This window comes from Tachypleus tridentatus, chromosome 4 (genome assembly GCF_004210375.1).
Source record: "Tachypleus tridentatus isolate NWPU-2018 chromosome 4, ASM421037v1, whole genome shotgun sequence".
In the NCBI taxonomy this organism is placed as follows: Eukaryota; Metazoa; Arthropoda; class Merostomata; order Xiphosura; family Limulidae; genus Tachypleus; species Tachypleus tridentatus.
In genome coordinates, this window is record NC_134828.1 from 95,495,663 (window position 1) to 95,507,969 (window position 12,307).

Here is a 12,307-nt window from a genome sequence, read left to right on the forward strand (position 1 = left end):
ATATAGTTTTTAAACGGTTAATTTGGAGTAGTTTAAATAACCACAAAGTACATATATATATATATATATACATACACCAAATGTTTTCAAAATCCTGGCTAATTACTATTTTAACTATTGAGCGTATTTAACACGATAATGAACTACGGAAACATCTAAGAAAATTATGCAGATTTGCATTTCATTAACATTAACGAGACTGCCAAAAATAAAAATAAAAGGGGTAAAAACAGATATTTTTAATAATATTTACTTGTCTTAGTAAATATCTGGTTAAAACATGGAGGAAAATATGTAAAACAATAAAATTAGAGATATTTTAATCAGATACCACCTTACAAAATTTTTGTCTTATCATAATATTTTTCTTACACATACAGACATTGATACAATTATCAGGATATTTACTGCTAGTAGAGGTATTGCGAGTATCTTGGTTGTGAGTCGTTGAAATTCCGGCTGATACGTTGTCAAGGCTGTACAAATAACCTCTGTCAATGTTGATTTGTAAGGATTGCACGATGCTTCGAATTCATAAACTTCTCTTTCAGGGTACAATGATTCACATCAGTATGTTGTGCTGAAAATGGAAATGAGTCGCACACTGGTTTTCTTCATTTCAGGATATTTTATTTATGGAACTTGTTTCTAGAATTAAATTGTAGAATAGGATTTATGAATCATCTTTAGACTCAGGTCCTTCTGTAGTTCTAGTAGTTCCATTTTCACAGCAGAGGTTCGAGAATTGGACAACCATCACTGACCACATCAACCATAAATAGATTCACAAGAAAGGTGAAGCAGAGCTTCAGCTTCTGCAAGTTTTCAAACTTGTTTAGGAAATTATCAAGTAGTCCTTGCAATTTATCTTTGTATTCTGCTAGTTTGTGGTCTTTTATTTCAATATCAGATAATGTATTTACTCTCCTTTTGAGATTGGGAAAGTAACTGAAGTTTCTTAACAACATGTCTCTTTGTTTGAAAGCTGAAAATTGTCTGAGTAAAATCAGAAACAATCTTATCCTTCCTCTGGAGTGCCAAGTTGACAGTTTGTAGATGATTCATTATATCAGTAAGGAACATTAGACTTTGCAGCCATTCATCCTTTCCCCGTTGAGGATATAATATGTTCTTTTCTTCAAAAGAAGTAATCATAGGCTCCAACAGATCTACAAACCTATTTAAGACATTGCTGGTTGACAGCCACCTCATAACGCAGTAGAAAGAGACATCATTGGATTTATCTTCAAGCTCAAGTTCTTCAATAAAATTTTTGAACTATTGGTGAGTCTTCCCATTTAAGCGTATAAAATTGACAATTTCAAGAACAGATTTCATAACATCTTCATACTTGAAGTATCTGTCTATCAGGTGTTCACAATGATTAAAGCAATGAACAGGGAGAAACTCTGAAAAGCTGGAATCACTTTTCACAAGTGCAATTAATCCTGCATTTTTCCTCTACCATTGCAGGTGCTCTACCTGTTGCAACACTAACGAGTCCAGTGGAATATCAAAATTTGTTAGGCTCTGTCAAGCACATTTTTAATGTCAACACCACGAGTTGTTTCTTTCAGCGTTACTAACATATCTTCTTTCACAGTTAAATTAGAGAAAACATAATAAACAAATATCGCCAGTTGTGGGTTGTTTTGTATGACTGTAGATTCGTCAAGGGTTAAGCTGAATGCAAGGAAATTCTTTAAATCATTTTGCATTTTGCCTGCAACACCAACACTGATCTGGGAGATACGTTTCTCTGTAGTGTGACGTAAAGTTGGTGTTTGTGCTATTAGTCGCCGAAGGTTTAGGTTATTTTGATCTAACTCTACGACAACAGCTATATTCTTATTAACAAATTCACCGTCATAATATGGGCGTTTAGTATGAGCAATAGTCCGTGATATAACAAAACTAGCTTCAGTCGTTGTATCAACTTCCTTACTGAACGTTGTCAACAGTGCCTACTGGCTACTTAGTGATGATTTTAACACAGTTAACTCGTTTTTCCCAAAACTGTTTGCGATTTTTTTTCATAGTAGCGTTTCAAGTTACTGGCTATGTAATGATTGAGTAACAGATAAGACACAAAGATTATTTTCTTTAACGGTGAATGCAATGTCTTCCTGCCACTCTGGCTTAAAATTTCTGTTTTCATCTTTATACTTTCGCTTCTTGCAATTTGATGACGCCATCTTCCTTCACAAAATTTTCACAGATATTTCTAAAAAATTAAAGTGAAAAGAAACAATAAGCACCAACATGCACAACGCAACTAATCCTACAGCACCCAGTATCACACTAGCACTCCGCTAATTTCACTGACCGCAACACAGCCACACGTGCCACAATCACGCAATCGCAAGCCACGCCCACTAAAACTAACATTATTAGCCCCGGTTTGTATGATTACTGATTCTCCAGTACAATTCCTCTGTAATTCTTGCTTGTACGATTACTGATTCTCCAGTACAATTCCTCTGTAATTCTTGCTTGTACGATTACTGATTCTCCAGTACAATTCCTCTGTAATTCTTGCTTGTACGATTACTGATTCTCCAGTACAATTTCTCTGTAATTCTTGCTTGTACGATTACTGATTCTCCAGTACAATTCCTCTGTAATTCTTGCTTGTACGATTACTGATTCTCCAGTACATTTCCTCTGTAATTCTTGCTTGTACGATTACTGATTCTCCAGTACATTTCCTCTGTAATTCTTGCTTGTACGATTACTGATTCTCCAGTACATTTCCTCTGTAATCCTTGCTGATCAGAAATTTCTTTAATCCCTGATTCAAATCTAGCAGTAAAATTAGGATTTAAATTCTTAATTATATTTACTCACCATGAACATTAAACTTACGTTTTAATCCAGTGGACTCTCAGTTTATACCCGGTAAGCAATTATGAAGCTTGAATTTTTTTATTTACGTTTTATATTAATTGTGATGTAAAAAGGAGCTCAGCTAACATATTTCCGCGAGCTGCACATTGTATGTCAAAGAGCCGCGGTTTGGTCATCCTGGTATAAGTCATTGATTAGGCCACATTCGAAATGATGTGTTCATTCTTGGTCTTCTAACATTAGAGGGGATACTCAATTGTTGAAAACAGCTCAGAAGAAGGTTATTAGAAGGATACTTACGAAAGAAATTTTTAAGAGTTAAGGTCATTGAAGTTGTTTTTAAGGGTTAAGAGGTCATATTAAGGTGTTTAACATTGTTAAAGGGATTTATAGCGATAACCTATCCTATGTTTTCTTATTTAGTAATAAAGATGTTAGACAAGGGAACACAAATATGAATTTTGGTAGGTCAGTAGTCATCTTCAACTAAGACTGCTTTATTTTTTAAATAGGGTGATTGGCTTTTGGAACGGTTTGCTTTTAAATGTGGTTGATGTTAGTTAATGTAAAGGAGTTTAAATGAAAGCATGATAAGTTTAATTTAATGAATGATATGGTCTAAATGGGCCAAAATATCCCTTGTTACCCTTTAATATTGTAATAAGTTACATTAAGAATGTGAAAGGTTGTGCACATGCTGCTATAATATACCATTATTTTGAAACATTTAAACCTATAGAATTAAGTTATTTGTATTCTCTATTAAATCAATCTATAAATATATAAAACTACGTTACGTATTAACTCATTATTGCTTATATGTAAAAATAAAGAAAAAAGATACTGTTTGTGTAATAACTTTTAAGTCCCCTACATTTAAACTTATACTGATAATTAACATTAGATTTAATGAACTTACTTTAAAATCATTTAACAAATGAACATTAATAAATATTATAGCGTTAGCTGTTCAGAAAATACAAAAATTATTAATTATTTAGTATATATTTTTGAAAGAAAATTAAGACGCATACTTATTTTCAATTTGTTCATGAATTCGTAAGTACGTACTAGCTTTATTTGCAAAGCCCATTCGTAATTATTTAACATTATTTTTATATTATGTAAGCAGCTAAATAGTGGTGACCTAAATAAATCTGGAGTAATAAACGCGCTCCTGTTTTTGTTCTTGTTAGAAATGCTTCGATACAAAAAAATTCCAAGTTTTGCCAATTTAAAAAAACCTTAAATGCTAAGGCACTATATTATCTTATAGTCTAGGTGTTTCTGTGCTTGAGCAAATAATACTAGTGTTTACTAAAATAGAAGTATTTACAAGATGTACATGGATGAGGCTTTACTGATATGTGAGGTTGGAATATTGTTCTTAAAGGGGAGGACTAAACCAGTAGCGACTAGTTCTTCTTCCGTTCTGTAACGGTGGTTGTTGATCTCCAACATATGGCAGAATGGAAGCTTGTCATTTCGCCAAAACTAATACTCTTGAAAAATAGAACAAGTTATTCCTTTCCTAGTTCAACTAACTGCATGGAAAACTCTTACAAAACACCTATACCGCGAACACGCAGACATGATGAATGTCACGTGACAACAGAAGCTATGTGCAGTGAGCACAATCGTATCTTTATTCACGTAGATGCATTACAGAAAAAAAAAATCAAGTACGCTTCGAGATGTTTTCACGTACTTTTCTTAAAATCACGTACCAATAATACATGTAATGATAAATTGTCATGTATCACGTAACATTAAACGAGATAAAATGTAGGCACCTATATGTGTGTGAAACATTGTTTACATATGAGTAAATCAATGACCTTATATTTTCTCTCTTCTGTACTTCACATCAAGCGTAAATCTGAGCGTCACATGCTTTCAAAAGCGTTCTTGTGCACGAGTGTTAAAGAAGAAAGATACACTTTTGTTTCCTTAGATTGACTCCCGCGAGCGTCCATACGTATGATTTTACTCGTCTATTTCAAGATTTGAATAAAACTAAGCAGATGAGATAATGAACGTTTCTCAAAATAGCGTGAAGTAAAATACAAAATTGCTTAAAATTGTAAGTTTTACTTACGAAAGTCAAATGTTATTGTCTCTCATTACACGCACATTAATTATAAGATTGAACATAACGATTATTGCTAAGATGCTAGTACGGACATTGTACATTTTACGATACATCATGATGTCTTCGAGAGCACTTTAGCAAAGGATCTTTAAAGTCGTTACAGTGTCGCATATGAAACCAAATAACTGTTTAGAGAAATAATATATACAGTCATCTACAGAATAATTAGAGAATTGTTATAAAATAACATTAGCCGTTAGTGTATACTGTTAAGGTTAAGAGATAACCTTAATAAGAAGCACAACAAACGAGTACCGCTGTTAAAACTAAGATAAAGTGTTCTTCTTGAGTAAAGAGTAATCAAATATTTTTCGTGATTAAATTTGGAGGTAAACGCAGTTTTGACTGAGAACTAACGAAATGGTATTCTATTGGATACAAGGATACTGAACGACAGATGCCAAGAAGTTGAAGAGAGTCTGAAGCCTCATATCTTCTCTCTAGTGTTATCTCTCAACTATCGTTTTCTATCTACCTTAAAATCGTCATTAGCTGGCTTATGGTAAGTACGCTATTTAAAGTTGGAATGCCGCCAAAGAGGTTATAAAACTTTGAAGCTAGGCGCCCCTACGTTTGTTGAACTGTGACGTGAAATGTAAAGTCAGTCTATTAGAAAAAAAAAAAGCTACCATAAATGTAAAACGGATCATCCAGGTGTTCTAGGTTTGAAGCCTCTGAATGTAGATCTATAGCACAAAGTAAGAAGGCAGTCAAGTACCCCATTACTCTAAATGTACATTTCAAGACGTTGCTGCCTGAACTTAGAGCAGGCAGTTGCTTGAGTTAATTCAATGTTTATTAAAATGTACAGCTTTTACGTTAAGTAAGATTAGTTTTTGGTACAAGAACGACGTTTAGATCGCTCGTGCGATCATTATCAAGCGTAGAAGTAGAAACTTGTGTACTCGAAACTTAGTACCTGTTCTAAAAGCTAATCTTACTTAACTTATTACCTGTTCTAAAAGCTAATCTTACTTACTGTAAAGGCTGCAAGTTATAATAAAATATACTTTATCACTAAGTAAACTCAAAATAAAATTAATTCAATGTTTTTATTGTTTAAGCCAGTATATTTGGGTATGGTCGTCCTAGTAGTTAATAATCAGGCTTTTTATCAACCCACTGTTTTATCAAAAACCTCTGTCTATATTTTCCTGCTTTGAAAGCCAGTTTTGGTGTACAGAAAAGCCCAAACTGGCGAAATATTCGATCATTTCCAACTGGTCCTTAGTGGTGGATAATAGATATTCTCACTATACCCACATGGTGAGGGACAACTTCCATTAGATTATGATACGAGGCGTAAATCGAATAAAAGGGACAGTTTATTACTTTCTTGACGAGAAAAATGCCACTAGAAATAAAAACTATATCTCAGAACGGCTGGTATAGTGTTAACACTTTTATTAATAAGCAGACAACAATGTTTCGACCTTTCCATGTGACGTATATTTGTGAATGCGTATTGCGCAAGACCCACCTGTTCTCGAAATTCGTAGAAGATTCTTGAGAATAAGAATCAACAATATTTGTTTTATATTTAAGATCATCTTCAGATTAATAAAGAGAGTTTGCAACTGGCCGTTGCAGAGCACATGAATTAAACATGAATTAGTTGACCGAATTTATTTGGACTGCAAAATTTTTTTCTTTCTAAATATTTTTATAAGTATGGAGTATTTCTTTGGCGTTGAGCCACTGGAAGGTATGTAATTACTGCTAATCCCAATGAAGAGAGTGAAAGAATGAGTCATGTGACGTATTCTGTTCTATCGCTTAATTCATCATAATTGTTGCATTTTAAGTCAACATACACAAAAGCTTATCGTTCGTCAAATTTCACATTCTCGAGATCATATTTAATTTGTATTTTTATGTGGTTATATATTAACTAAATGAAACGTTCCATGCTTGAATTCCTCACTAGTAAATTACTATAAATAGTTTCTCGTGGTATACTTACGTGATGTAATAATCAGACGTTGGTGTGTTACATAATATATGTGCGATTATTGTCACTTTTGTTTTATGTGAGGGACTCACATCTGAATTATGCTGCGCACGTCTCCATTCTGTTCTTAGACATTAAGGCAACATATATTTTGACGATGCTCAGTAAATGTACGTTATACGGAGTGATGTACGAAATATATTTGTCTTTACTATAGTCTTGGAAATTTTGCATAAGACTTGTAAATATTCATCATATAGGTTATAATTAAAACTATATATGGTGGTAATAACAGAAGTTTTCTTACAATTATCAGTAAATGTAACAAATTAACTATATATACCAGGAAATAAAAGTCCTTTCCTTCTTTCTCAGTAAATACAACATCTATGATACATGTAAACCTTACACATAAACTAGATATATTGGATTGTTGCAATTTTGACAGTAAATACTGCACTATAAAGTGGCGGACAATATCAATATTCATTGGTAAAACAGTAGTTCAAGAGTTGGTGTTGGGTGGTGATGACTAGCTGCTTTCCCTCTAATTTTACATTTCTAAATTAGGGACGGCTAGCGCAGATAGCCCTCGAGTAGCGTTGCGCGAAATTCAGAAAACAAACTGACAGGAAATAGTGTCCAACAACGAGATAGAAGAACTTTCCCCTATCTTCTTTAGCAGTAAATTCTATACCAACAAGACACACTTGAAGATAAAAAAAGTTTGCCCTTACTTTCCTTGGAAGTAAATGCAGCCTATATAACAGCTAGTTAAATATAAGTAAATGCAACCTATATAACAGCTAGATAAATATAAGTAAATGCAACCTATATAACACCTAGATAAAACTCTGTGATAAATTCCAGTTTCATCTTCTTCTACACGAAAAATTATTATCGCAAATCAAAAATATTTGTTCGTTTGGACAGATTTAATTTTAAAGGAATATGAGTATATTAACTTTGCTAAACCTTGTTTGAAAAGCGTAATTAATATTTTTATATTTAAATCGTTGTTTATGTCATTATACAATGACAAATGTATTATTTGTTTATGTCTACTTTGCTAAAATGTTCAATTACACGTTTTTGTGTATAACTTAATTTTCAAACAGTAACCAAAAACAAACAGGTGTAGCATATTTTCGGTTTTCAATATTTTAATATATTCAGGAAAAAAATATTGAAATTTTTATGAGAACTCATCCGGCATGGCTAATTGGTTAAGGCACTCGGCTAATAAGCTGATGGTTGCGGGTTCGCATCCCCGTCGCGCCAAACATGCTCGCCCTTTCAGCCGTGGGGGCGTTATAATGTGACGGTCATCCCACTATTCGTTGGTAAAAGAGTAGCCCAAGAGTTGGCGGTTGGTGGTGATGACTAGCTGCCTTTCCTCTAGTCTTACACTGCTAAATTAGGGACGGCTAGCACAGATAGCCCTCGAGTAGCTTTGTGCGAAATAAAAAAAAAAAAAACAAACCCATCACATGAAGTAAGATTTATTAATGTTCTTTTTATTCTTTTGAATTAAGCACAAAGTCAAACAATGGGCTATCTGTACTCTGCCCACCACGGGTATCGAAAGCCGGTTTTTAACCCTGTAAGTCTGCAGACATACCGCTGAGCCACTGGGGGGGATTTATTAATGATACACATTATGATTTACTTACTATTTATTTGTTTTAATATAGAGCATAAATTCTGTGTTTAACATAATTAAGCAGTTAATGCTTGTTTTTGGTTTCTAAAAACGTTATTGTATCTTACTTTGGAATTTTTACTTCATGAGGAACTTTTAATTTTCTAACTTCATTAAGAATTTTTGCGTTTTACTGCATAATGTGCGCATAAGGTATAATCTTCCATTTATTTTTTCTTAATAAGAAAGCTCCCCCAGTGGTACAGCCGTATGTTTACAGACTCGAGAAACCAGGTTTCGGTAGTCGTTGTGGGCAGAGTAAAGATTGGCTAATTTGTAGCTTTGTGCTCAATTCTAAACAAACAAACAAATTAACAATAAAAAGTCACAGATAGCAACAACTGTAGCTTGATTTACAACTGGATCATTACAACTCGGATTACGAGTCAAGTGCCTTAAAGCCTGGCCATGCCGGGCCCACTGAATTGAACGACTAATTAGAAAACGTGTTAGCTGAGTTCAAGAAAATACATTGATGTATTACGTTTTCAAGGAAATTACGTACAAATATTTTGTTCCGACATAGACATCGCTAGTTGCTCTGCTTATGTTCTATCTATTTCGCTGACAATTTTTAAGCGTACTTTCTTCTGTCAATGTGTAGTTTGTTTGTTTCCCAACTTTCCCATGGAGTTAAGTTACACGTAAGACTACTGGTGCATGTCCGTCACTAATTTCGAACTGGTAGGTTATAGAAAAGGTAGCAAGTCATGAGCACTTACCACTAACTGATGGGTAACCCTATTCTACTAAAGGGATATGGCTGTCACTTTGATTCAACGTAAAGTAGGATACCCAATAGGGCACGACCAACCTACCATTATGAAATGGAGTTGTACGAAAGGTTGAGTATATTATATTACCACGATTTTGAATATACAGTTCAACAAGATATGCGACAAACACATCTGATATAAAATCGCAATGGAAAACTAGGTATCAGAAATACGTTTTGACATTGTTTGACATTAGTAGGTAGTGTGATGCTAACTAAAACTGATTATTTTGGGAATTGTATGTAACAACTCTTTACAACAAAAGCAATCATATATTCAGATTATAAAGATGTGTTTAGTTTAGTGACTTACAGTCATACTTAATGAGATTAAAAACCAGAGTAATATTGGTCAAGTTCGGTCACAATTATCCAGAACGGGATCTTCAAGAGGTCGTATCCCAGAAGTGATAGATACGTTACAGCGCTTATAAGTGATGAGAATCCACGAACACAAAAGTCAGTAGCAAACGTTGTCCAGGTGATCCAATCAACCTTACGCAAGATAATCAAGAAGGCTGTTTCACGACGTATCCGTTTAATCGTTGCGTATCTCAAGGAGCTAGAAATTAAAGAGGACATTAATATAGTTATACACAAAGTCTTGTCAATACGATATACTTGGCACCTATTAAGTTTTAGTGCTATTGGTCTGTTGAATCGAGTTCTGGGAAATCGTTATCCACATACCTTAAAAGACTTATATAAAGCATACAGGGAACAGTGGTGTACTTTGAACATGACAGCGTTATGATAGAATATAACAGAAACGTTTCTTTTGCAACAGAAACTACGCTGTGTAGTTATTATTAAATGCAAGGTTGTCATATATAGCATGCCCATTCGTGACAAAATGGACTATTAAGATGTGGTGAGACTCTATATTTGTTTTAATATAACATACTCGACCTTTTTATATGTTTTAATGACGTTTAATGATAATTTAAGCAGTGATTAGTTTGTTTAGAAATATCCTTTTAGTATTGCATTTTAGACAAGGAATAGAGAAAATTAAAGCGTGTTTTTTTCAACTGATTCTCCTTTTCATGCGTTTCCAGTACATACTTTCTTATTTTATTTTTCAAAAGTCGAACAGTAAATCAATCCATGGACGTGCCAGGTATGCATAATGTTGAGAATTATGTCAAATGAAATACAAAAGTGACAAGTCATTCTCTGTGATTCAGAGCAGATGTATCTAGTTGGCGTATAATGGAACAAATGTGTCAAGAATGACGCTATGAAACATAAAATTTTTGCAGAAATATAATATTTGGATAAAGTAGATAGACTTCTTTCTATTAGGTTTTCATTAAGACATGTATTTAAGCTGAAACTGAATATTATAGTGTCGTACTTTAAAAAACAACAATAGATTGCTGGAATACTGGGCAACTTATAATAACAATGTCTAGTTTTTTGTTCCTGTCACAATTAATGATTAATACATGTCGGCTTAGAAAGAAACTTACTAATTAAATACGTTAATGTTTCAGAACAACAATATATTTAAATGACGTTTAGAGTTTCAAGCATTTCTAGACGTACAATGACGATGGTCTAAGCGATGAAACGCTCAACCATTTTTAAATAGATTACTTACAACAGTCTTAGCTGACGGCATATATTTTAGTCTTCGAGTTTTTATAGGTCAAGCAGCTAACTTTAAAACTGATAAATCATCTTAAATGTCGTTCCATTTAACTGGATGAAACAATGGACATAAAAAAAACTTGTTTGTTTGTTTTTGAATTTCGCGCAAAGCTACACGAGGGCTATCTACTCTTGCCTTCCCTAGTATAGCAGTGCAAGACTAGAGGAAATGCAGCTAGTCATCACCACCAATAGTGGGATTGACCGTAACTTTATAATGTCTTTACAGCTGAAACGGCAAGCATGTTTAGTACAACGGGAATTCGAACCCGCGAACCTCAGATTACGAGTCTAGCGCTTTAACCACCAAGCCATACCAGGCCAAAACTTACTTTTAGCAGAAAATGGTACAATTTCTGAAATTTATTTACGCTTAGTATAAGTAAATTATTTGGAGTTGTTTTTAAAAATAAACATCTTTGCTGACCTGGTCAGGTGGTTAGGGTACTCGCCTCGTAATATCTGAGGGTTGCGGGTTTGAATCTCTATGATACCAAACATGCTCGTCCTTTCAACCGTGGGAGCATTATAATGCCACTATCAAATCTATTATTTGTTGGTAAATGAATAGTCCAAGAATTGGCGTGAAAGCCACCTTTTTACGAAACTTAGCTTTATCACTATGGCAAACAAGTATATAACTGAATACATCCCGATTATTAACTGATTTTCTCACCTGTATATACATTAATTTGACGTCGATGTTGAATGCCATTGGTATTTTTCTGTGCTTGTCGGACAGTTAACAAAGTTTTTCTTTTGACATAAACTTTGACAGTGACATTCGTGAAGATGGTTGGACAGCTTATGGCCATTATATCATTGTTTTTAATGTTACTGTTAATGTAAGCCTATACATTAGTTCTTCTTAAAATTAAAATTTAATGATACTTGTCCATCAGGACGTTTAAGATTAGTGAAGTAAATTAACGATAATTCTCACTTACTGTACTTGTCTCCAAAGGATAGCGATACAAATTAAAGTCTTAAAGGTTACGTGCATTTCTCATCAGTTACTAATTAATACAGCAATCAATGCATTATCCAATTTCAGGTACTTAGGAAGCAATTACAAGATGTTTTTGTGTGACTCTGAGTTAATTAATTTAATCGGTCATCTATAACAGCATTAAATACTTGATAATGAAGCATGACGAATAATTCTCCGAACATAAACTTTGCTTAAAACTTCATGTAATGTTCACTGGAAGAGAGAGCAGACTAGTT